The 27653-nt window shown below is 40.2% G+C and overlaps 1 protein-coding gene across 2 annotated transcripts in view; it reads left to right on the forward strand.

Moving 5' to 3' along the window:
- KCNA5 (potassium voltage-gated channel subfamily A member 5) overlaps window positions 1-23761 on the forward strand; it is a 30335-nt gene extending 6574 nt beyond the window's left edge. The window contains exons 2-3 of one of the 2 annotated variants that reach the window (XR_011337997.1): window positions 16520-16650; window positions 22954-23761. The gene's annotated coding sequence lies outside the window, so the exon portion shown is untranslated. Of the gene's footprint in view, window positions 1-16519; window positions 16651-22953 lie in introns of those variants that run through there. The other variant, XM_069864114.1, reaches the window with a different exon arrangement.
- The last annotated feature ends 3892 nt before the right edge of the window (window positions 23762-27653 follow it).

A 27653-nucleotide genomic window follows, 5' to 3' on the forward strand; every position in this document is an offset into this window, starting at 1 on the left:
GATATTTTCTATACCAATGTAGTAAAGAAAACACTGTGGAAGGGAAGACAGGGACTTATAGGTGGAGAAAGGGCCAGGTGAGGCACAAAAATGAGCTGACTTGTCTGGACTGGGACATCTAAAACATGAAATCTCAGGAAGGGAGGGAAGGGAAGGGAGAAGATTCACTCTGGGGTCTCTTGCTGGTTTTTAGCATGGCTCTTGGTGGCTCCGCAGGCAAAGGCTGTATGCCGGCATCTATCCACTGTGACCCATTTGGTGGGGTCACTGAACACAGATGGAGAGTTAAGGCTTCTATAAACAGCACAAACAAACCCCTCTTTTCCGTGCTTTTTTTATTTGGAGTCTAAGGAAAAAAATGTCATTTCTGCTGGCTGTTCCCTGGCCTCTTGTGCTGCAAACACTGCTGTTCTGGTGATGTGGGCTCTTGATGCACAGCACACTGAGCACTGTTCTGAAGTAGCTTTCCTTCTCCATGTATGGCTTTTCACTTCTAATTGGGTAACAAAGCAAGTATCAGTTCACTTTTAGTCTGATGGAAGATATTTGCAAGCAAAAAGCCTTACTCTTCTGTAAACTGTGAGTTAATCTAGTTCTGAGGTAAAGCAGGGAGACCATTTAGCAGCATGCAACAATGCCACTTAGCTGTAGTGAGGAATGTAGCTCCCTAGCTGAGATTCGTTCAAGTCACTTGGCAAGATGTCATGACCAGTGGTGAAGTTTGACTTGGGCCTGCAGGCAGATTGCTGTCACGCTTAGGGAATAATGAAAGGAGGGTTTTAAAGACCTAATTAAGACTTTGGTCTTGCTACTTGGCCAGTGATGAGATCAATGTGTTGTAAGGCAGTCAGAGTGTTGGAAAGACCTCGCTGATAATGAGGTGGATCCTGTTCAGGACAGAGGGGCAGCAAGGAAACTGTGAGATAAAGTATAACAGTATCTGTCTGGTTTTGGTGCAGCATTAGTCTGCCATTTTGTGACCACTGATTTCACTAACCTACCTCTGTAAGCTAGTAGAAACATTTAAAAAATGAAATACAAAAGATCTTTATAATAATATAGCTTATAAATCAAAATTATTGTTCCAAAATTGTTCTGGCAAGACTTCTGTAATACTTGGAACTAGAAGTATTTTTTAGAACATGATATTTAATGTATTTGTAGCTTCTCTAAAGTTTTTTGGTTGGTTGTTTTTGATTTTTTTTTCACTTTCTTGCTGTATGCATTAACTGCTCCTCAGTTCTCCTAGTCAAATGTCTGTTGCATTTGCCTTAATTTGGGACCTAAGGGTCCTGATATACTTCAGTGGAGCTGGGCCATGCTGTCTGACCTCAGTGTGTCACGTCATAGTATGAATAAACACAGCAATTCTTCAGTAATTACCTGTGGGTCCATTGGCCAGAGCAACTCCCATAGCTGTATGATGAAACATTGTGAAAAATGTGGGTATGATATCATGAAAATTGCATGAAATAAAAGGTTTGTATTAATTGGAACAGAAGAAAGTAAGCTTATAATGATATGACTAAAGAATTAATTGAAAGTAGAAGTTGCAAAGATAAATACCAGCTTGTTTAAAGAAAAAGAACAGCATTCGTACAGAGTTAGCATATGCATTGTAGTGCTTTCTTGCTTTTGTAATCTAGTAGTGTAGGTCCTTATTTGATATATTTTGGTGTCTGTACAGTATTTTTACCAGGACTGAAAAAGGTGAAACCAGAGTCAGACACAGAACTGTTGTGAACCAGTGCTTTGAATATGGCTTGCTTACCTGGAAGCATTCTTTTTTTTTATTCTCTTGGTAATACCAATTGATGCAATAAAAGCTCTTTTCTTCCTTCATAAGTACTGCAAGAAAGCATGTTTATATAGTTAGCATAGCGTTGTTGAAATCACCTAAGTATGGAATCCAGTAACTACAGTACCAGATTCTCACCACAGTATCAGCACTGCCTAATTTGTTTTGTTCCCCAGTATTGTAAATGCATGGAACTTGGTTCTGTGGTTGTACCAGCTTGTGTGCCACTTTCCTTTGAATTAACAGCTCAGCTGCCTTTTTTAAGGTAATCCATTTTTTTTACCAATGGCGTGATGAATCTAACTCAGCAAAGAGTTTGCCATTCTGGGTTCTAAAATCCCACTTCAGGGAGTAGTCCAATTTAAGACTAGCTTTGCATCCCGAGCATAGGGGCGTTCTCTAAGAACTTTGTGCTCAAAACAGATGCCTGAATTTTGTTCTCATTGATGCCTGGGTGAATCCAAAACAGCACTGCTAAAATCCAATGACTCTGCCAGCAATCTTGTTTCCATTGTTCTGAAGGAGATGTAGCATCATGTGATTTCAGTGGATTTCTCCTTGTTTGACTTGGTGTGACATGAGGGTTCCAGTGGAAAAATATTACTTTAAATTTTCAACTAATTGACTTGATTTGCATAAATGACCTAATCTAATAGTAAAACTAATAACTTTCCTAGCTGGCAACAAAGTGTTTCCATTAGACCATAGGCTTCCCAGCACACGTAGTCTGTATGATTACTGCACAATTAATCCAGACAGAATTTAGAATTTACCTAAATTAATTTGCAAATTCTCCTCTGTATTAGTAATTTGATCATGTTCACTGTCATCAGGAGGATGTTTCCAAAGAAATAAGTGCAAGTTGTAACACTTGTCTGACATGCAGAAGACAAAAAAGAAAGATATATCTCATTTCTTTATTTCAACTACTCTGTGCCGTGGAGACAATTATTTGGGATTTTGTAGGAAACAGCTTTTAAGCAGCCAAGGATAACTGCATTTAAAAAAAAACCCAAAACATCCTGTATTATTTTCTCCTCTACCATTCATATGCCCTTTGCAGTTCTTCTCACATGAGTAACTCGGGGTTCCTCAGGTTTCTTCAGGCTTCACTGGTGTTATCTGAGAAGACGCAGATCCAAGATGAAGAGATGCTTTTGAAAATAGCAGTGATTTGCATTTTTCCTTTATCTTCCAACTCCAGTTCTTTCATTGTTGGGTTATCTTGGCTCTTACTTTTTGGATTAATACCTCACTCCTCCCTCCTCCCTTCACTTTTATCACACAGTGTATCTGATACTGATAGCAGTCATTACTGCACAGCAGTGAGTGGCAGAGCTGTCCTGCTGCTGTACATAGCAGACAAGATTAGTTGATGGGTATTCTACATCTGCCTCCCTCCAGTTTCAGATGGATGTGTTGGTAGAAGTTGTTGTGTTAAAATTGACAAAAAGCATCTTGCCACCTTGGATGGGAAACCATAGTAACTCCCCTCTCAGGGCAGTGGTAATTCTACCCTTCTCCAGTTTTCTGACAAAGCCAGTTTGGAGATAAATGTTGAATTATAGGGTCTCTTCTCTCAGATTGTGACTCCAACACAGGCCAGGCAGTGGTGGTTTCTGTGTGGTCTGTTGCCTGCAGGTGAGGAGTACAATTAAACCTTTCAACTCTTCTCATAAGAATACAATTGCATAACAAATACTCAAATTGAGGGTTGCGCTTTGTATGAAGATACTAGGAGAAGTTGTGCAATTTAAAATCTACTAGCTTAGTAGCATAGCTGTCTAAGGATCTACAGTGTGTACAGAGACCAGAGATTAGTAAGGTTAAATTTCCTTCTTTCCTTCACCACTTCAGTGGTGATGCCCTAGCACTTAGTTATTCACCCAGGAAATCTCACAAATCCTTACCAGGGTTTTCTTTGCTCCCTCCAGAATTAGTGGGAATTAGTTAGATTTACAATGCTTGAAGTTAGAAGCTGCTATTCTTAATTCTCTCTGTCAAGTTCAACAATTTTAAAACCTCTTATAACTGCTCTTTCTCTACCTCCTCCTTTTTTAATTGTAAGAAATTAATGGGATGGAGTGCGGGAGAGAAGGATAGGAAGCAGAAAATTATTTGCATTATTTAAGCAGTGTAGCCTTATAATATTTTTCCATCTTGCTTAAAATGATTTGAATGTCTGAGAGGGTATAATTGTGGGAAGGATTTAATGTGAATTTGCAGAGCAGATTTTATGAGTTCCTTAGTTCAGAAAGTGCTATCATTTTTAAGGCAGTACTGTATAAGATTCTTATTCAAAGACAGGGAAGTTTAATGTGAAAATACATGTTGTTATTATTTTATTAGTACAAAATTAATTTAGGAATGTTGTAATTTGGAACTATAATCTTTAATGTGCTGAGAAATTGTGGCCATGTAAGAGAACTGATGCAAAGGAACAGCCAGTCTGGAGGCTGACAAATATTTTCCTGGGAAGGAATACTCTCTTGCTAATGCTTAACTACTGTGCTTTGAAGGAGACAGCATTCCTCTAGCCAAATGAGGAGCGAAGGGAAGAGCAGGAGTCTGTATCTGAGGTATCAGCATAATTGCCTAAGAAAGGGATGGTACTTCAAGTGTTGTTTCTGGATTTCGGCTACTGAGCAAAATAACTACACAATATCTCTCAGGATCATGTTTTAATAGTCTGCTCAGTGCTTTAAAAGAAAGGGTACGCGTACCTGTCTTTAGAAGAGTGCTTTAAAGTGCATATCCAAAGCAGACCCTGTCATCTTCCTGCAGGTGTGGTGAAGTAAGTCCCAGTAAATAGCAAAATTTCAGTCAGATTTCCATAACCCACATTTATCACAGATTATCTGTAAATGACCTGTTCCTTGGCTTAAAATTCTAACATTCATGGCTCTGATGCCAGTGTGTTGACTATTCGGAGATGCCCCAAACAAGGCATTTCAATATGGATTTCTGTGGAGCTGAGAACAGCACCAGTTCTTCAGTGGCCTTGTCTATCTCTGTGACTCATGAAAGACAGAGCAGCACTGATAGGGATGCTTAGTTTGCTAACAAATAATGGTTGCAACAGGTAAACTACAACAGTAATGTTAAATATTATTGTTACACAGTGAAAAAAAGGTAATTATTAAAAGTTAATTTTCTAGCTTAGTCTAATAGTTTTGCTCTGATAGCAGAATTCATTTGGCTGGATAACAAGAGTGCTCACAAACTTGCCCTGCTTGGGTTTTGGAGGGGTTTTCTTTTTTTTCCTTCAAATTTTAGCTGTCTTCTTGACATTCTGAATTTAAACCATTTAAACCATTAAACAGGTGCTGGAAGAATGCCATGAGATGTAAGAAGGATCTTGGTGATGCATACTGACAGTGAAGCAGAGAGTGAGGGACCACAGAATTTTGAAGCACAAGAGAGAGATGCCTCTGGAAGGCCTGGAAACACTATGCATTTCAAAAAGGAATTTGCACTGCTTCTTCATAGTGTAGAATAGAGTAGATTCTGTTCTTAATAAGGAAGCTGGATATTCCACCAAGGAGGAGATATGGGTTCACATAGACATCTTGACTGCATCTACATTAGAAAACAAAATGTGCCTAGGACCATTCTCAGGCAATGAGGCCAAATGGTATGGAACAGACCATGTTCATACTGTTGCAGTCTCCCTCTAAAACAAGGTGGCCAAAGGCACACTGCCTTATGGTCTCAGGTCCTGGCCTGTGCTGTTTCCCAGATAGTGTCTAGGACATATTTGGGAGAGAGCTTTCTGGTACAGACTTACAAGTGTATCCAGGAACCATTAACACTATTGGTGATTGTGATTAATTGCCTGGGAACATTTCCTCAAGCTGTTTAACTGACAAGTGTAGCTATTGCTCAGTTTCCCACTTAGGGCTAAGAAGTATGCCCTGCTTTGATGCTACATGGCATCTTGCCCTCAGGAAATTTCTTGGAGTATCTTAAAAGCTTTGCACATTCTCCCTATTGGTATTTTCTTACCTTAAAAAAATGATCTGTCTGTATTCATCGAGCACAATTATTTCTGCAGAAATCAATTCTTATTTAATTCTACTTCCTCCTGAGTCCGTGTATATGTGACTACACTAAAAGTAACCATGCAACCCTCCAACTTTTTTAAGTGCAAATATAGGAGCACAAGTGAAACTGATAGTGAGAGCAGGATACTATTGCCTTGGTTTTTGACTGACTGATTTTCTTGTTTTCATAGCCCTAGTGTAGGGTATACCTTGTATTGCATTCAGTTCATCTTGTGATTCTGCTTGGGAACTCTGATACAGTTGAGGCCCTGGTGGCAAGGCATATCCCTTGTTCTTGCTAAACAGGAAAAGTTGTAAAGTCGTTACTGCAGCTTTCATGGACAGTGAAATATATATTTAAAATATTTCAGAAGCACATCATGCACTCTGTTAAATCTTTAGTTATGGATTAGTCCTACTGAAATCAACTTCTGTTCCATTCCTACTCAGATCCAGGCTACTTGAGGGCTGCATTCATATCCTTTGTTTTCCTTGAGTCTTGACAGATTGAATTAAACAGAGATCTCTCTTAAAATGATAGCATGCTGACAGCATGTGTTGTGGGGGGGAAGAGAGCATGGAAACAATATTGCTTATTGCCTAAGCTCAGCTTGAAAATTAGCATAACTCATTCGTCTGTGCTAGTTTCTCAGGCAAAGCAGGTGATGCTAGGAAGGTGTCTAAAGAATACAAATTTGGAAAAGAAAATAATCAAAGACTGATGACTGGTACAAAATTCTTAAGCCAAAATGTTTCCTCCCTGGGGAAGCTCTCCCACCATCAGATGTAGCGTTTAGCTGCCTGGTTTTAAGTCCAAGACTGCAAAGAAAGCACAGCTCTTAAGGCTCTACCTGGGACGTTTTTGTCTGCTATTGGGTAATGAACCCAAACATACTGGAATCAGGCCTGAATAAGAATCTCACATTCTATCCACTCTTTATCCCTGGAGCTCATCCTGTTCCCTTGAATTTTCTGATTGAATTGTCATGGGTGTAAAATCACACTATAAAATTTCCTCTTGTTATTTGCACAGAGCCCAGGGGCAGGAGCCAATGTAACATTCTTTGAATTTGTTTTCCTTTTTAGAAGGGGCTTGCATTTTGGACTTTTTTTTTTTTTTCCTGGGGTGATGTACATCTGATGTCAGGCTTCCCAGATGAGAATGGTTAGACTGGTGTTGACGTTTTTAGAAATATGTGCGAATGGAAAAATATCCTGGGAGTGCTGCCAGCGGCTGATTCTGTAAAGTTTTAGTGTCTGTTGAATAGGAAACATGAGCCAGGTACCTTTGCTGAAAAGAAGCCTTACTCATGAAGCATCTCTATTCAGGTGTGTGCCATACATGCTCTCTCAGGTTAAGGAAAGGACAGGAGTAAATTCCAGAAGGCTCTGACTCATGCAAGCAATATTCAATTCCCCTTTCTGGCCAGATGATAAACAACCAATTAGCATCTTTCCCAAAGGGAGGAACAACTACAGCAAAATATCCTGACCAAAAAAAAAAAAGACTTTTCCAAGGTTTAGCTGCGAGGATAACAAACTAAGTGGTTCAAACAAATCCCCTGCCTGATCCGTGGCTGTTCCTTCCAGTTTGGTGCTGACATGACTGGGGCAAAACAGTGTAGAGTGGAGCTGGTTTGCAGTGAATCAAGCTTGCAGCTTTCCATTTCACAGTGTGATAGTAGAATTTGAAGGATGAGTCCTGCTTATTGATGGTGCTATGAATGTCAATATTTTTATAGGCTTTGTATGCTCATTTTAACTGCCTTATCAGGGCGAATGTCTTGTTAACAGACTTCTGCATAGTGCAGGTCAAATGCTACTCACACTTACGGAGAAGCAGACCACCTTAAGTGAACAAAAGGTTGTACAGGGGTTAAATCAGTACAGGGTGTGCTTTAAGGGTGCAATATCAGTGCTCACTGAGAACAGTTTGGCTATGTCTTTATCCAGGGCTTCAGCCAGCTCCCGCTGAGTTCCTGGCTCTGTTGAGTTTGGATCTCAGTAGGAACCTAGAGCCAGGAGCTGGTGCTTTTCACTGAAGCAAAACAGTGCTTAGTGAGTGGCAGGGCCTGGCAGCTCCAGCTGAGCTCAGTGCTGACCACGTTCTGCTGACTGGCAGCGTCTTACCTCTGTGAGAGGCAGAATCTGCTGAGTTGCCCCATGGGTCAGTGCTTAACAGGAACAGCTGCTCTCTTTGTGCTTCGGTGGGCGTATCATGCATAGCCATCCCTCCACTCTCCTCTGATGAGTGGCAGAATGATTGCTTGCAGCATAGTCTTGCACACCATCGTTCTCCCAATGCTGTCTCCATTTTGCAGAGTCAGCAGTCTCCAAGGGTCCAGAGTGCTCATTTTAATCTTCCTCTACTGTTTACCTTATGCTCACATGTTGACAAGACTCAGTGGATGTGGCTGTGCTTTGTACTGCATACACCAGCCGGTTTTCTATGGCCTTGACCCAACTCCTTGGACTGCCTCATGTTGTGGGTGGCTTCCCACATGGGGACAGTGTGGTGTTGTGGTGGCCTTAGCAGGAAGTTTAGATATAGCTATTTTGACGCATCATTTTCTGGTGGGATAGCTCTGTAACTGCTGTGTGGAGCACCACAGAAATAGATTATACGAGCTTTACAGAAAACAGTATGTTGAACTGAACTGGATTCACTCTGCTTTATTCTAGAGAAGGGTATGGTGGTTTCTAAGGGAAACAAAGTTGTTTTAGTCAGTCGTTTTGTTTGTCAGTAACTTTTGAGCTATTTTCAATTAAGTTTTGCAAAAGAACACCAGCCATAAAGAAAATTATTTATTTATTTATTTATTACAACTTTTGTAAAGGTGGCTGACTGCATGAAGGAAAGAAAGAGTTGAATTAATACTTCTCCTAGGGAAAAACTGTAGAATTAGCTCTCCGAAATTGTTGCTCTGTGAAAACAGGTGAATGAAATACACTGTCAGCCAGGATATATTCACAATCTTCTTCTCGAAAGTATAGCAAATATTGATTATATGGTATTTGCAGAATTAAGGTGAGAAGCAGAGTTGTGTTAGAAATAAGGCAAATAGTCAATTGCATATTGAGACAGATTTCCTACCTCCTAGCAGTAATTTCAGAACATTTTTCAGACTTCTAATTGTGCTAAAGTCTGTTGTAATTGGGTGTGTGAGGAGAAAGAGAGAGACCTCTTGATTTCATTGAGTTTGTGGACAGGTTTGTTGTGGTCTGTCTCTTGCCAGCCTGGTGTTCTACAAATTGAGGAAGCAAAACCTAGAAATTAAGGCTCCTATCCTTTTCTGCTTCATTGCAATGAAGAGCTTGGAGGGGTTAGGAGGAAGGAAGAGAAGACTTGACAAGAAGAGTGGGTCTTCACTATTGGACTTTAAATAAGCTGGGGTTTAGTAGATTGGCTTGCACACCCCTTAGCAGTCCCTGCACAGCAGCAGTACTAACTGTAACTCCTTGCCTTCTTGAGCTGAGTAGTTGCTCACCCTCTTTGTTTTTCTAAGCGTAACACTTTCTGCAAAAGGTTGGTTGGCATCTTCCTACTCATTAATCAACTATCCATGCATATTATGCCCACTGGTGGTATTTGCTATAGGACTTTTTGTCCTACTTTGAGAATGGATGGGAAGAAAAGCAAAGCATATTCCTATACAATGTTTAAGACTGGAGCTGAAGAGCATAACTGAGCTCTAAGCAACTTTCCCAACATCACACAGTGCTGGGTGGCTGAAGAGAGGGCGCATTTCCTGATGTAGAGGCTAATACGTTAATTTTAAGTGTGACATTTTTTGCCCACATATAGAATCATCTAATTACTAGGCATGACCCTTCTGGTCTAATCAATGCAATCTGTTTTATTTTCATTCTTATACTGTATTCATTAGCAGCTCTGTGGATGAGGCCCTTCCAATGATGCCGTATGAGATGCAGGCAATGGCCATCATGTATTGGTTCTCTTAGCCTCTCCTCGTTGGGCCAAAGTTATGGATACCCTGGAGACAGGGCAGTTAAACTTAATTGGTTCACATATGGACAGATCTGTGTGGAGATTAGAAGGCATTTGATCTGCTGCCATTGTTAAGAAAGATTGCAGCTTTTTGTCATCAGTGTAGTCATGGATTTCTTGTGAAATCCATTCAAAAACATGGGGAGATGGTCACAGATCAGACACTGGCAATATATCTAACTTTACACCGTGCAAAAAATACAGTATCTCTAAAAATCCAGAGGTAAACAAAAAGAGCCTCTCATCTGAAACCTGACTTTTAAATTAATCTTTTGATGCTGTGAAGCCTGAGTCATGATTGTTGAATGGCCAGCCTGCCCTATTCTGCAAAAAAGCAGACTCATTTTGAATGGTAAGAGAAGTTCAGAAAGGTTGCTGCAGAGAGGCAGAGGACCAGACATGCTGGCCTTGTAGCCAATAAGGACTTCTAGGTTCTAGAAAAATCTTCGGTAAAAGCCTTGTGCATGATTTTGTTTCCCTTTGTATTGTTTTACCACTGGAAAATAAACGTAACAGTCTGCTGCAAAACAAGTAGAACATGATCTGCCATTTTCTCTTGGTCATTTTGAAATAGTCTGCTAGAATAGCCAAAGAATGGCATGCAGGCCATTTGTGAAAACATTTTGCATGACGGGATTAAAACATCTTCCCCAAAAGCTGCCTACAAATTACTAACTCACATTTGGGGACCATCTGCCCAGTAGCTTTTCAAAATAATGCTATAAGCACACTGTCTAAAAGAATGTCTTGCAAAAGCGTATTTACCAGGAAAAAAACAGAGAAGGCAAATCCCCAAATAGTTGGGCCTTATCTTTTCTTATACCTATAAGTGACAAATCATAAGGTATTTGGGAACATAAGTGTATCTAGTGTGCTGCCACACAATAGATGTGTGTTCTGAGAATCATCTTGCAGTTTCTGTTGCAGAATTTTGACCTAATTTCATGACAGGTACATTTGTTTGGGGAAAATGCAGTATCAGTAACAAAGAAATTAGTATGATTCTTCAGACTTTACAATCAGGATGTTACAGTGATTTCCCTGCCGTAGAGGAAGACCACACTCTGGAGAGTGCTGTAAGGCTTCATCTATGGAAGAGTTATCTAGTTACTGTCCTTGGATTATTTTTTTCAGAGGACAGAAACTCCCAGTCTTCCTGATTTACTAGGTTCTGTATAGCACACATTTTGCCCAGAGCGTTATTTATATCTTTTATAAGGCAAATAATCTAGTTATTGAGGCCCTGAATCATTAGAACATTCCCTGTGAGCCTTCTTATCTGTTTTGAGCTCCGGCATATAAAGCTGTACACAAGATCCCCAAAGCAGCTGATCCACTCATTAGTGTAATGATGACTTGACATTTTCAGCTTCATTCTCCTTCCTGTATGCCCACTAGCATCTTTGTGGCTGTGACTGTAGCTTGCATAGTGATCACAAGCCTTCACTTTGCGGGCATTGAAGGCTGTGTGTATACTGGTCTTTCTCAGTAACTGAAACGGAACATTGACCTGAAGTGGTGGCAACCAGGTCTCTTGAATGTTCACTGTGGCAAGTGTCAGGCTGATTAAAATTCAAATGCTAATGTTGGATATCTGGGCTAGTTTCTCTTTAAGCAGCTTGTACAGACATACCCAGAGGTGCTCAAGGTCATTCTTGAGACAAATACAAAACATTTAGATCTCTATTACATGTAAAGAATTTTTCTTTACAAATTACGTGGCTGCAAGTTTCACTGGCAATTTCGGTGTGTATTCATCTAGCTGTTTCTTCTTTCTCTGAAGGACTTCAAAATTCCCTTTTGTTTCAACTACTCTAAATAAATTGATCATTTGCAGAACACTCTATCTCACTTCTGACTTTCCAGAGAAATGCAGTTATTTGGTGAAACAAGACCACTGGCAACCCTTGCCTGTTCTTCTCCTGTGATTACTCCAGATGTGATGTGCAGCCTTCCTTGAAGCAGATGCAGACTTCATAGTAAGAAATGACTAATGCATTCACGTGAAGTCTGTCCTGTCGTTTGAATATGAACTAGAAAGTTATGACTTGCTGGGATCTAGTTGTGCTGATGCAGTTTTTTCTTTAGATTTTAGGAGGCTAAACTAGCCTATTGAGTGTTTCAAGGCAAGAGAGACAACAGTGAATGATTAAGGAGTCCTATGGGCACGATATCCATTAGCCATTCTGAGTGTGATAATCTTATATCTGAGGAGTGTTGTAGTGAGAGTAAAACCATGTCTTCATTGTGGGTGTGTGGGACTCTCCTAAAATGTGCTTTCATCTTTTGCTCTTTTTCAAATTCGTGAATAGTGGGTTTTTTTGTAGAACTACCAAAGCATCAGTGAGACTGCCTTGTCAAGTTGTCCTGCTTGTGTTGACAGCCTCTGGGAACCTCAGAGAGACAACAACTCCTACAACCTCTAGTAACACCTGTTGAAGTTATGCCCTGTCAGACTCAACATTGCCTTGCCATCATGAATTTGCTTTTGCAGATAGGCAGCTGGTAGCTGCAGGACCAGGAATCTGACCTGATATTAAATTGTATTAAGGGAGCTGGTATTGTTCCAGCAAACCCTGTAGCTTTTCTGATATGAATGTGTTCTTGGTCTACATTCCCAGTTCACAGAGAAAAAGTCCGCAGAGCCTGCATGGAAACATGAACAGAGAAAAAGTGATGCCTCAGAATGATTGTTCTCCTATTGCAGAATCAGGGCAAATCTAATTGAACTGCATGCGTGGAAATGAAAGAGCTAATCTAACCCTTTGGCAGTCAAAGTGTGCAGTTTAGGTAATTGCCAGTGTCTGTCTTAAAACAATGGTCCTTGTCCTGATGCAGTTGAAGATACCTGGCACAGAGCCACTGGGTTCATGAGAGTAAGAATTGAGCTCAGTATTCTATTTTAGACAGAGCACTTCAAGGAGAGGATACTGATCTCTGTCAATGACTTAAAGCTGTTGCTACAGCATCAGATAATTTCTTGGGAAAGTTTGTCAGACTTTTCAATATTAATCTTGGCTTTTCAGAAGTATATTTGCTGAATTACTCTCTTGATAAAACTCCTTAATAAGCAAGTCTGTCTGTTCATCATCTGGTGCTGATTGTATTTAAAATATAGTGAGATTGGCAACTTATTCATTCATGGACAGTACAAAAGTTGCATAAATCAGTTAATGCTGGTAAGTCCAAAACTTACTTGTAGTTTCTTGAGAAAATAAACCATGACCATTTCCTCTTAGGGCAGAAGCTCTTTGTAAGATGAAGAAATATCTTTCATGCTTCTGGTGCCAAAATATCAAGTAGTGATGTTTGGGTTTTGCACATTCCTTCCTTGTTAATTCTTGTTCCAAATATAGTACTATACTTGTCTCAAAACTGATTATACCACATGTTCAAGGCAAAATTCTTGCACTTTAAAGATTCTTTAAGGCTTTTGTCTTGTACCAATAACCTTAAGTGCTTTCCAGTGAGCAAGGAACTAACATCCTTCTTTGTTGTTTTCAGTGCCAGCTAACATTTGCACCCAATGGTGGGCTTCCTTTTGCCATGAAGATGCAGTTACAAGGGATGCAGTGTACAGCTGTTAGGCAATTGGACCAATGGTGTCCAGAAATTATAGTGATGATAAATATTTTAGGAATTTGTTTACCTTCTAAGTCCCATCTCCTTCTGAATCACTGAAAACAAATCATGCTAGTTTTATTTTTTTTCTATAATCCCTCCTAAAAAATCTTGTTTCAAATCAGTATCAGAAATCCACTAGAAAATAATGATGAAACTTTCCAGACACAGGATTAAAATGGGATGGGTTCAAACCAGAAAAGCATATGCATGGCTTTGTGGCTTAATAGTGACATTTTTTCAGCTAATGATGTAAATATGCAGACTACATGGCTATATTGACACACTCCAACAGTCACAGAATCAGAGCTTCACTGATCTTGTTGAATGATGAGGAAGGGGAAAAGTGTTGGTCTTGATATCTCAGGCTGTTGGAGATGAATGATACCTCCTGAAGGCTTGAAGTAGTGAGAAGAAACTGTGGGCTGTGCTGTTTGACAGCCAGTTGACCAAAAGCCTTGATGACCCATATTAGAGTTCACTGTGTAGTGTATTCCCCACCCTATAATTTCTGATTTTCTGTCTCTATAAACTCCAACTGTATGATTTTTCATGTGAGATGACAGGAGGATTGTACACCTCATCAGCATGAGAGATTCAGGTCTATAATCAGTATGAGACACTCAGGTTGAAGTTGTTAATCAGAATACTACCAACAATATATGTAGTAGCTGGCAGTATACAACACTACCAACTTGAGGCTTGAACTGGCCCTTTAAAAATTCCAAGGGGAATTCTGTCAAAGGGTTGGATTTCTACTGTTGCACCCTTTTTTTTTCTCCCCATAAGTAATCCTATCCAGTGCGTGACACATGTCAAAGAATAGTATAGGGCAGGTCTCCTGGCTGCTGCATTTGGGAAGGTGGCAAGACACAGCAATCCTCTCTTTTAGACTCTCTTTTTTGATCTTCTTCTATATGTTTGATAGTGTTCCCCGTTGTCTTGTGAAGGCACATTGAGAACATTCTTTGCATTGTTTTAGTCAGCGGTGTGGTCCGGAAAAAATTGTGCAGTTACAACCCAAAACATGTGGTCTTTCAGCCTATAGTGACCCTGTGGCCCATCAGCAACATACAAGCAGCATCACAAAGAGATTTTTTCAAGATGAGCCTCAGGGTTGTAGGAACTGTGTATTATTGTCTGCTAGAGGTGGTAAAGAGCCCATCTCCATCTGACTGAGGAAATCTTTCCTAGAGAAGCCTGAATGGAAAGAGGCATATTTCCATAAAAAAAGCCTCTTTTGAGGACCTAATATCCTCCAAGGAAAATGATTCACTGAGAAAGTCCCTTGCTTTGCTCTGTCCGCTATACCAGTTGACTACCAGTGCGTGCAATGGGCTGTGCACCTGCATCTTCCTTTCCTTGTGTTTGGAGGAGACAAGCAAGAGGAAGTGCAGAGACCCGATACTGACCTCATGTGAATGGAGAGCTTCTCTTTACAAGTGACTACCCAGCTGTTCTGAACAATTGCTTTCCTGGCCTTTTGTGCTTCTCAGATGACGAGGCAAAGCTTTAAAGTAAGTTATTGTAAGGCTCTCACTTAATTCGTACAGTCAGATCAGAACAGCTGCAGACAAATACAAGTTCAGAACAAGAGACTGCAACTCAAGGCAAACATTACTCTAAAGGACTGCTGATATGAGTCTGACAAGTAAAACCTTGATGTTTAAGTCAGTACTACTAAGGATCCTGTCTGTTGAACAGAAACCTCACAGCTGTTCACAGCAGGGCACTGCTGCTTTAACAAGTTTTTCTCTGGCTACTTCAATTTCCTTTAGCTTTTTTTTTTTTTCATAATCATCTTTCAGACTGCAGCAGCATTTGTTGTACTGAGGTGCTGACTCTAGTGGAAGAGATTTGAGTGGAAGCTTCTACTGCAGTTTGCACAGGCTTCACTAATGACATCCTCCTCAGCCTGTCCTCCGAATTTTGCATTGATTGTCCTCCAACTGAAAGAATTGTCTGAGAGAAATGACATGACTGGTGTGTTGAGGTCACATTTCTAGACTGAAGGGAGAATGAGGGAAGCTTCTGGCCTTTGGAATCAGGGAAGACCTGACACTCCAGTATGGTGAGGAGGTGCAAGCCTTCAGTCTTCTCTACCATGCACACCTGCTGCCCTACAGGCAGCCAGTTATGTTGGGAATGGGCAAGAGAAGAGAGCAAAGGATGTGATGGGTGACTTGAGCTGGCATCTGGATGCTGAGCAGAAAAGTGTCTCTGCTGGAATAGGCTTCTTCACCAATGAAACTCACTGATTATTATCTAAGTCACCATCAGAAATCCACAGGGAAGTTGAGTTGAGGTGGCAGGATATGAAGTCTGCCCCAACACAAGTTTGGAGAACAAAACAGTCATAGAAATAAAACATGCTTCGTCTTTTCCAGTGTTACTTGTATAACCAGATTTGACAGAGGAGAAAAGCAGAAAACCAGGAGATCTAAAACCATGATACTTCTCAGTTTCAACAGAGGCCAGGACCAAGGCACGTGGGAAGCTGAGTCCCTTAAGAAGTATGAGTGCAGGATTATATAGTAGCCAACTGAACTGGGATTTTGATGTTCTACATTTTGGATCACAATAGCTATGCATGCAACTATTAAGAATTTAAGCATCCGATTACTCTTGTGACCTGGCCTTCTCATCCCACATCAAGTAAGTGTTGTTTGGCCTCATGAAGCATAGATCCTTTGGTGGTCATCTGGTATGACATCAAAGACCGTATTCCTGTGGTGATAAAGTTCATGAAGAAATGTGTAAGGAACAGCTCTTTTACTGATGTTGATTTTCATTAAACTGTCTCACAAGAACCCTTTAGCATCTCACAGGATGAGCCCTGTAGTTTTTCTAAAGGCTTGTGCAATGTCAGGTTTCCTTATGACTATCTGTAAGGTGGAACACTTTTGCCACCTTATATCTAGCAATGTCACCAATCAGGGAGAGCTGCAACCCTCACAAATACTGAAGACGCTTTGCTAAAGAGACTGCCATAGTTAGAATAGTTATAGAATAAATAGGTAATTGATGTTGTCTGTCTTTGTTTTTAAGAACGACCAGGAGCTCATGCAGCAGTGCTTTTCTCCAGATGGTTTTCCATGGCACCATCTTCCATAACACACCAGTGAGCCACAAGACTGAGACAGAAATTCCAGTGTGGGGAAAGTGTGAGTCATGAGATGGTGAGTGAAAGAAACAGCAGGATAAAAATTACAGAGCGCAGTATGATGCAGAATATTAATCTCTTACCCTGTGTTATCCTAGCTTATATACTACTGTGTTGTACCGTAGATGCTCTACTGGTCAAAACAGAGCTCTCTGTGCTACTCTGAAAGATTATGGCTCTGGATGCCAGACTGCAGGGGCTTTTAATACTTGCACCATTAATTTGGCTGAAGATTCTTAATCAAGAAGTTCCTGCAATAGAAAATATATAATCAAAGATTATCAAAATGCCACTTCTGCAACATTTTTTAATATTTTATATGAAAACAAGTTCAGTTAATTTAACATGAATTGAATAAATGTATTTATTAAAAAAAAAAAATTATATCTCTTCTAATGTCCTTCCCTTTTGACAGTCTTCCTTTTCTTTCTTCATCTTCTTTCAAGAGGAGAAAAATTTGATGAAAAGTATGAAATTATTGTGAAACACTGACATAAAATTCAACTTTGATTCTAGCTAACACAAATTAGTAAAGTAGAAAAAGAAGAATCAATGAAATTAGAAGAAAGTTCAGGTATTTAAATCTGAAATGTGATTCTCCATTTTTCTACTAAAATTTGCCATTGTGTCCTGGCTAAGCTTCATCCTGAGATCACTCACAACAAAATCGAGAGCCCTTCTGAGGACCTGTTTTTTTCAGGTCAGCTAGTTTGAAGTGTTTGAGTAAAGCATATAGAGTCATAGAATGGTTTGGGTTGGAAAGGACCTTAAAGGTCATGTAGTTCCAACACCCCTGCTATAGGCAAGGACATCTCCCACCGGACCAGGGTGCTCAAGGCCCAATACAATCTGGACTTGGACACTTCCAGGAGTGGGGCAGCTATAGCTTTCCTGGGCAATCCGTGCCAGGGCGTTAGCATGAAGAATTTCTTCACAATGTCTAAAATAAATCCTCCCCCTTCCATTTTAAACCCATTAACCCTCATCCTATCAATATATGCCTTTGTAAAAAGTCCCTCCCCAGTTTTCTTTTCATGGTTCTGGCCATGATTTTGCCGCTTTCAGCAAGGGTGCCCCAGCTCCATCATCCACTCTGGAGCCTTTCACCTGGTGACTGAACAACATATAACCTAGTCACCTTGACATCTATAATCCCAGAACAAGACAGTGATCTTCAGAAAGTTATTTGGAGCTTGGGAAGCCTATTACTATGTTATTTTTCAATTCAGTCAGGAATCTGGGCATCATAAAGACGGCAGAAGCTTTTCCTTTAACTTCAAAGGGTGCCAGCTCTACCACTTAGTGTTCACGGCAGACTAACACATAGGCAGTTCCTTTGATAGGAAATGGGTATTTGTTATTTGAGGATGGGGAAAAATGTTGATTTTCTTTCAAATAGATTAAATTCAAAATCTTTCAAATGGATTTCATTTTGCTTTGCTTTCATGTAAGTCACCTTCAAACTTTGTCAGGACTGTGGAGAACTTTGCCAAAACTGGGGAGCATATGAGCAAATGCCAGGGCAGCCTTCTCTGGCAAGCAGTGAGGTGGCTGTGTGGTCCCTCTGCTGCAGCACTCAGAGTGTGAATCACAGGAGCAGACAATCATAGTATGCCAGGTTGGAAAGGACCTCAAGGATCATCTGTTCCAACCTTGCTTGGCACAAGCACAGTCTAGAGGAGATGGCCCAGCAGACGTGTCCAGCTGAATCTTAGAAGTGCCCAGTGCTGGAGAATCCATTACTTCCCTGGGGAGATTATTCCAATGGCTGATTGTTCTCATTGTGACATTTTTTCCCCTTGTGTACTGGAATATCCCCAGGAGTAACTTGTACCCATCACCCCTTGGACTTTTCCTTTTGTTAAAAGGGAGTCTCCATCTTCTTTGTAGCCACCCTTTAAATGGTAAACATGGTAATAAAGTCTCCCTTAAGCCTTCTTTTCTCAAGGCTGAACAAATCCAGTTCTCTCTACCTTTCTTCATGTGGCAGGCTTCCCAGTCCTTTGATCATCTTTGTGGCCCTTCTCTGGACCCTCTCCAGACTGTCTACAAATTCTTTGCATAGTGGGGACCAAAACTGAACACAATATTCCAGTTGTGGCCCGACAAGCACTGAGTAGAGTGGGAGAATGACTTCTTTATCTCTACTAGCAATACCCTTGTTGATACAATCCAGTGTCCTGTGGCCTTTCTTTGCCACAGCAGCACAGTGTTCATTCCTGTTGAGCTTGTTGTCTACCATGACCCCCAGGTCCCTTTCCACAGAGCTGCTTCTCAGCCAGGTAGATCCCAGCCTGTGTTGCACTCCTGGATTAAGTTTTCCCAGGTGCAAGACCTTACACTTGTTGTGTTCTTCCAGCCTATTCAGGTCTTCTTGCAGAGTGGTTCTTCCTTCCAAAGTGTCCACTTCTCCACTCAGTTTGGTATCTTCAGCAGGCTTCATCATGGTACACTTGATCCTATCATCCAGATCACTTATGAAGATACTAAACAGCATTGGTCCCAGTATCAGTCTCTGGGGGACTGCACTTGTGACTGACTGTCAGTTTGAAAAGGAGCTTTTTACCATCTGGATGTGGCCTGTCGGCTAGTTCCCCACTCACCACTCATATCACTTGTCTAGACTACAATGCATCCATTTGTGTAGGAGGAGGCTGTGGGAAAACATATCAAGAGCCATGTAGAAATCCAGGTAGACATTGTTCACTGCTCACCCCACATCAACTGACCAGGGCACTTTATTGTAGAATGTGATCAGATTTGTCAAGCACAATTTGCCCTTCATGAATATATGCTGGGTTTTCCTGATCATGTGCTTGTTTTGACTTGTGATAGCTCCCAAGAAGATTCATTCCATAATTTTCCCAGGGACTGAAGTAAGACTGATGGGCCTATAATTTCCTGAATCCTCTTTCAAGCCCTTCTTGTAGATGTGGGTGACACTAGCCTTCTTCCAGTCTTCATGGATGTCCCTATACCTTCACGACTTCTCAAAGATTATGGAGAGTGGCCTCACAATGACATCAGCCAGCTCTCTTAACACTGTTGGGTAGATAACATCAGTGCCCATTGATTTGTAGGGGCCAAGCTCTTGCAATTGTTCACATGCCAACCCTTCCTTCAGTGACAATAGGTCTGTGTTTGCATCAACCTGGACTATTTTGCCCAAGGCCTGGGGCCCAACAATGCTGGTAAAGAGAGAAATGAAGAATGTTTTGAGAACCTCTATCTTTTCAGCTTTGTTGGTGACTAATTCACCTCCCCTGTTTAACAGTGGGGCAATATTTTCCTTCTGTTTCTGCTTGTTGTTTATGCACCTGAAGAACCATTTCTTGTAATTTTTGACATGTCCGGCCAATTTCAACTTGAGCTGAGATCTTGCTTTTCAAACTGCATCTCTGCACACCCTGGCAATGCCTTTGTAGTTCTTAACAGGTATTTGTTTGCTTTTCCATCTCTGGTGTGCTTCTCTTTTGCTTTTGAGCAGACTGAGAAGCACGCATTTAAGCCAAGGGGGTCTCTTGCTTTGCCTACTTTCCTTAGCTTTAAAGGAGATGAACTGTTTTTGTGCTTTCAGGAGAGTGTTCTTGAAAAACTTTCAGCATTTCTAGTTCCTTTATCCTCCATGGAAGCTTTCCATGGAATCCCTCCCAGCTAATAAGCTCTGTGCAAGCTGAAGTTTATTTTTCTAAAATCTGAAAACCTTTGTCTTGGTACTAACCTTCAGTGTGCTCAGGAGGATCCCAAGCGTCACAGTAATGTGTTCACTACAGACAAAGTTGTCACTAACTGAGATACTACAAAGCAGATTTTCTTGGTTTGTGAGTAGCAAGTCCATCAGTGCCTCATTCTTGGTTAACACATCTAACATTTGTATGAGGAAGCAGACCTCTATGCCTCCCAAGAACTTGATGGATGACATCATTATTCTGTATTATTCTTATAACAAATGTCTGGGTAGTTGTAGTCACCCACAAGAACCATGTTCTGTTGACCCAGGGCTTGCTTCATTTGCCATATTGTCTTGTATTGGAGTTTGGTGGCAGATACCTACTTTAGGATCTACCGTGGAGACAAACCCTCCTATCTTGACCCAGAGGCATTGGACAGGGCTTCCACAGTCGCCATAATTGTCTTCTATATGTTCAAGGTTCTTCTTAGCATAAAGCATGAGTCCTCCTTTTCTTCCCCTCCTGTCTTTACAAAACAGCGTATAGCCATTCATCATGATCCTCCAGTCATGTGAGTTTTCACACCATTTTTCAGTTTTTCTTATGATATCATAACATTTTCACTGGACACAGAGCTCCAGTTCCCCTCCTGTTTGTTCCCCAGGCTGCATGCATTGGTATGCATTGGTATGCACTACACTTGAGATGGGTGGGCTTATGGGTCTCATCTTGGGAGGCAGCTAAGGAACATTTGTCACTGCTCTGGTTGTCCTGGGTTATTTGCTAGCTGGTTACAATGACATGAATTTGGACCACTTTGGACTCTGCCCCCCAAGTCTTCCGGTTTAAAGCCTGCCTCACCAAGTTGGCCAGCCTGCTGCCAAAGATTCCGTTGCCTCTTCTAGATAGATGGGTCCCATCCCTCCCTAACATGCTATAGTCATCAAAGAATGTCCTGTTGTCGTAAAAGCCAAAATCTGCATGACAACACTGGCCATGAAGCCAGAAGCTGATCTGTATTATACATCTATTTCTGGCTGCACCCATTCCTCTAACTGGTAGAATGGAAGAAAATATAACTTGGGCAACAATACTTCTCACTTGCTCCCCCAGGTCTTTGTAGTCTTCTTTGATTCTGCCCAGGTTCTGGCTTGTGGTGCCATTCATGTCCACATGAAAGAGTAGCAATAGATAGTAGTCTGTGCTCTTGACAAGTTGTGGCATTCTCTTGGCAGCATCTCAGCCTTTAGGTCCTGGAAGGCAGCATATATCTCATGACTCCCTGTCAGGCTGGTAGATGGGTGCCTCAGTGCACCTTAAGAGGTCAGTTCTTATTTGCCCCTCTGACCACTGCTCATTTATTTTCATGGTATCCAGTGTGTGTTGCTGGTACAGTTTCACCTTGCAGCCTTTGCTTTTGGGTGTCTACAGCTGTTAAAACTTCATAAGTGGTTTTGGTTGTAATGCTGGATGACCAGTCTTTATAAAGCTCTCCCCTCCCTTTGTCCTTTCACGGCTGCCTGCTGAAATATTTGCACGCACTAAAACAATGCATCGTTTAATAGTGATTGATTTAAGAGCACTTGATTTAAGGCAGGCATATATCTGTAACGTAGTGTGGTTTAGCTATGCAGTTATGGTCAGAGTAATACTTGTTCCCTTTCAGGTACTGTTGAAACCAGTTTCTTTGATCTGACTAAGTTGAAATAACTTCGAAAAATCCCTTTTTTTCTTCCCTTTTTTTTTCTTTTAGTTTTATTTTTTTCTTACAGAGGCTGCCTGAGAAGCTACTTGGGAATATATTTTCTGTTTTTTAAATACTGTTCTTAGCCAATCTCCTGTTATTTTTTACATTTATATTTCCATCTATTTAACTTAGACTTGTATATCAAGTCTTTTTATTTTCCAATACGTAAAGAAAAAAGAAGTGCTTATTTTTGAAATTATACAAAAATAGAAGTTATTGTAATCATGACTTGATGTCCTTCAAACACATTTTATTTACTATTCAATAGCCACTGTTTTTATTAGGACATCGTTTCAACGTAACTTTAAGCCCAATAAAGTTCCAGGGCTAATCTCCTGGGAGAGGATATTTATGGTCCATATTTTCAGAGAGAGAGATTGGAAGTAGGAAAAGGCTTAAGTGTTTAGGCTTCAGTTCAGCTCTGAAGCCAGGGGAAATCTGTCCATTGCAAATAGTCATTTGATCAGTTGAAGTACTCAGTTGCATGTGCAAATGCACAGCTTGAAGGGGTAGTTGCGTTTGTTGCAGTTACTGCAAACACAAGTGTTGGCCTTGGATTGTGTATATCACTGCAGGGGAGCTGGCCTGTTTTTCTGGAGAGAAAAAAATCTACTATAAAAATGGCATTTGCAAGAACTGTATAGGTGGAAACAATACTGTTTTTTCTCTAGGGCATTTGGTTAAACAAGCAAATTATTGAAGAAACATTTCCAGCAGGAAAACCACTGATGGTGCCTGGTGGCACTCAATTAATGCCCTTGAAAGGAAAGTGAAATAATGATTCATCTTTCACTTGGTTCTAAGACATAATTCTGTATCCAATGTAGAGCCTAATGACTTGCTCTTGATACTTACGATAGCTTTTTGGCATTACAGAAGTCTGATTTCTTTCCTCCTGCAGTTACTGGAAGACACTGCTGCAGAGACTGAAGCCAAACGCATTTATTCCTTGTTCTAAAGTCATCTTGAGTTAGGAGAAGTTGCTGAAAGAATTACTTTTGGATAAATAAATGTAATGTCTTCATCAAGCATACGTTCTCAGTGAGTTGGAGTTCTTCATTCAAATGGTTGAAAATCTGTTCTGCTTGGAGGTTTCTCTGCTAGAGACATGGCTCAGCACCACAAAAGAAGTGTGCAGAGGTTCCATAAAAGTTCAAAAACTTTGATATCAGCCCTAGACACAAGGAAACTTTAGTACTTGAGATTTTGTTTGGAAACACATGAGTTCTTGTCAGAGATTGTGCATCTTCTACCATGGTTCTGATATATCAAAACTTCTCATCAATCTGGAAGAAGATTCAAATATTTGTTCTTTTTCTTTTATTGGCAGTCATCTTTATTTATTTATTTTGTATTTTTGAGATGTGTTGCATCTCTGGAGTTTGTATTTTTACTTCTAGCATTAAAATGCTGTACATACAAGTTGAGAATGCATCTGAAGATTAGTTTTTCATGTAACTCACTTGAATATTTTTCTGTTTATATTGCTCTTTCAAAAATGTGCATTACCTGTATTCTTTATGCCTTTTCCCCATCTATAGTTCAATAAAATTATGTCCCAGTTCTGCAGAACCATATAATTTGTATGTAACAATGGTAACAGTTTTTTAATAAAAATGACTGATAATTGTAAATGGGTTAATCTACATCTGTATTTATATCTGTATCTAATCTGTATATACCCGTCAGCCTTAAATTCTTCTAATGTAGCATTTCAGATGGTGAAGTAAGCAGTAAGCTCAGCTCAGGAATAATTCTTCATAAGGCTATTTGGACTTGAAAAGTAGACTTTTCTGTTCCCTAAAGATGCATGTTGTTTATTTCAATTCACACTATGGGTAAGTTTAGAGCTGTTACTAGCTGTTTGAATCAACAGAGTGTTATCCATTTCATCAGGCTGCACTTGTCTTTGATGTGACTACAGCTTAGGGATAAATAAATGACTACAATATGTCCGTAGTCACAGAATATGCAAGTTTCTGAAGAGTGCTAGCTTAAATTTTCAGAGCTTCCAGGCAGTGTATGATTAAGAAGAAATATAGCCCAGGAGATCTGCCACTGACCTGGAACAGCAAAGGCATTAGTTACATTGGATTGCCTAGCACATTTAGGGATTTTTTTTGTGAGAGCAGGTATATTAGATGAGATCCAAGCATATGGCTTTTGTTAGAAGTTAACAAGTACTAATTTGAGTACAGTACTTGAAATTTCTGTGAGAATCCACATGCTGCTGACTTGCTCATAGACCTTATATTTGAGGCAGAAAACAGACAAAGCCAGTGTCTTCTGATGAATGGCTGTTTGGTGAATGAGCCTAGTGAGTACCAAACTGGCAGATCCAAAGGATGGAGGTTTTGCTCTGCCATTTGAAGTTAACACAGAAGAGTAGGTTCTGAAAGATTGTGTGAGGACAGCAATTTTCTGTGCTACTTTTTGAACTGAATGCTGAAGAACTTGGCTCTGCCTCTTCAGAGTCTTTAAGGCAGTCTCTCAGCTGGCGTAAACTAGACTAATTTCTTTGACATTAGTGGAGCTCTTCTGATTTATAACCTCTGAGGACCTGAGATATTAGCTGCATTTAACTGAAAATGTTTGTATGAAACACAATCTTTTTAAAGGAATTTGTGTTTTGTTGGTTTGGGTTTTTTTTCTTGTCCTCTCTAGTAAGGAAAAGAAGAGAGTAACTTGACCTGGTAAATCTGTGGGATGATGCAAGCCTAGGACTTTAACTGGTGGACCTTCACCCTTCGTGTGCTTATTCAACTTTTTTACAACTCACTTGATTCTCAGTTCTTCTCTTTTGTATTGGTTAAATCTAGTGGGATTCTCAACTCTGTGTGCAAATGTAGCCCATGATGATGTGAACAGACTGCGCAAATGAATGCAAGAGAGGCTTTAATAAGTAGATTTTTGAGTGCTTGGAAACAAGCTTTGATCTCAGAGTGAACTTATATAAGTTTTGTGGGCTATAAGCATTCACTGACATTAAAATCCCTCAGAGCAAGGACATGAAACCATCCAATGACTTATGCTTTGTGGGGATTCAGCTTTTCTTGGCATATTTGTTAGAAGCTATTCACTGCCAGGAGAAACTTGAGGCCATTATACAACAGTAGGCTTTTACTGCTGTAATATTCCTTTGGGTCTCCAAAGTTTAGTGAAGTCAATGGGAAATTTTATGTCAATTTCGGTATATTTGGAACACATCCTTGCTCCAAGTAACACTCCATCAAATATAGTTATGTATGAAGCATGCAAAGAAGGAAAGACATTTCTTATCCTTGTCTGTTTAATGCCACATGCCCAGCTTGTTTTCAGGATTTTAAATCAAATAAGGTGAAAAGTGCCCCATTTAAACAAGATGAAATCTGAATCAATTCAGTCTGATACTCTGTAAGATATTTTATCACAGGGAAGGGGCATTAGGACCTCCAGTGACATGTGTGAGGACTGCAAGAGATGACAGTGGCCATGATGTCAGGTAACTACTATGACTCTATGTAGTCTTGTCTACACCAAGATGTATCTTCCTCATTGTTGACTGCAGTCATATCTTCTCCTGTGCCCCAAAATGGCAGTTTCTGACTTTGTTACATCTTGGAGATATAGTATGCACATCTGGACATTGTCAGTCAGTAACAGCATATACATTCATGTAAACAAACAGGTGGGGCTGGCTTATAATTATGGTTACCAGTTACATGACATCTTTCATTCAGGTGAACTGCTGTTGCTGTTTTGCCAAAAGCATGCATATTAATTTCTTTCTAATTTCTCCTTGTTGTTATTAGAAAATAGAAAACAAGTTTTGACTTCCTGAAGGAACTTGTTTGCTTTCACAAATTGCTTTGGTTAGGTATGGCTGATGGCCTTTCTCTTTATTCCCTTTCTTTGTCCATTCTTCTCACAGATGCTCACAGGACAGTCATTATTTACAGAATCCACTTTTCCCAGTTCTCATAATCAAAACATATTACTTCTCTTTTTAACTCATTTACTACTGTAATTTTTGCAGAATTCTGATAAATGCATGGAATTTTAACATATACACAGTAAAAACCCAGGACTTTGTGTCTACTTCTTGTCATGGTAAAGCCAGCAAAGCACAGCCTGCATAGAAATCTTGAAGAAGAAACAGTTATAGGATGCGGCTCTCATTTCAGGATGTCCCTAAAATTGATTGACTGTGGCTAGAAGGATACGTTCTGTTTCTAACATTCCTCCTTAAGTATCTGTGATAGCATGAGTAGATTTTGTTTTCCTCTAGTACAGATTTTCTTGTTCAAGGAAGAAATTGGTAAAGGTTTTAAAGCAGAGGATAATGAAAAAATGACAACAATTGTAAGAATTATAATTATAGCTATGTGGGCTGCTATAGTAGAAGTTGTACATCTAGAAGGATCAATATTTCCATCATAAACTTGAAAGACTAAAATGTTGCATGCTGGGATCAAGGCACGCACATAGCTGAACTGGATTTACACATCCTTTGAGAATGAGGAGGTTCTGAGGATGATTTCCACTTTGGACTGAGATAAAAAGCTAAACCAGCAAATATGTTCATGGTTTAAAAAGCTTAAATTTCAGACTAGGCTAAGAAAATCAGTTTGGTTCTATTAATCATCTTTTAATAGAGAATAAAAAATCATTTTTTTTTCAACCTGAAAAAGAGTTTGCTCAAAAATTGACTCTGTCCCTAACTAGCTCCTAGCCCTGTGCCTAAAGCTTTAAGCCTGTAATTGTAGGGAAAAAAACAGAAAAGTCTTCTAATAATAAGAAAAGTGATAGACTGAAATCCACAGAGTTGAATGTGGTATAAAGACCTGGCTACCATAGGATGTTTAATCATGAATTTTAGATCCATAGACTCATGTGTGTGTTTGCAGCAAAGAAGCCTTGCATAGCATGTGTACACAATGTGCCCAGCCAAATTGGCTGCCAACACTCCACTGAACACTAAGTTCATTCATTATTGTTGCTGGGTTTTTAGGAGGCAAGATGAGCAAAATCAACATCAATCTCCAACAGATGGGAATAGAGAAGGGCAGCTGCAGGCATACAATGTACTACATAAGGCATGCAAGCACATGTGGAATCCTCTGCCCCTAGAGCTCTAGCATTTCCGTTACACAGGCAGTAGGAAAGTACAGTTATCTGAATTAACTGTCACTCCACAAATCCCTTTACTTTATGCTGCCCAGTTGGAAAAAGTAGGCAGGACTCAGGGAACACTCGGCACAGAGATGCAACTCATCACGTGGCAGCCAGGGCAGCAGTGAAAGAGCGTATTACTGCCTACATGATATGATCAAGGGCATTCCTATGAGCCTCCTACCTTTTCTTTTTGTTCTTGGTATCTCATTTTATTTTCTTACCTTTGGGGCCGAAAAGCTGGTAAATAAGATTACAGCACAGGCATGTAGAAAATAAAATATAGCGGAAATGTTTCTAAACAAGATTACTAGGCCAAAACAGTGCCCCTCAGCACATTAACCGCACAGAGAGGGAAGTACAGCTGGGGCAGACCAGGAGGCATTTTTGCCTGGGTAGAGCAGATGCAGGCAGAAAACAGTAATGCAGTGCTCTTGAGAGAGCTGCTGT

The sequence above is a fragment of the Phaenicophaeus curvirostris genome, chromosome 1, assembly GCF_032191515.1.
Source record: "Phaenicophaeus curvirostris isolate KB17595 chromosome 1, BPBGC_Pcur_1.0, whole genome shotgun sequence".
In the NCBI taxonomy this organism is placed as follows: Eukaryota; Metazoa; Chordata; class Aves; order Cuculiformes; family Cuculidae; genus Phaenicophaeus; species Phaenicophaeus curvirostris.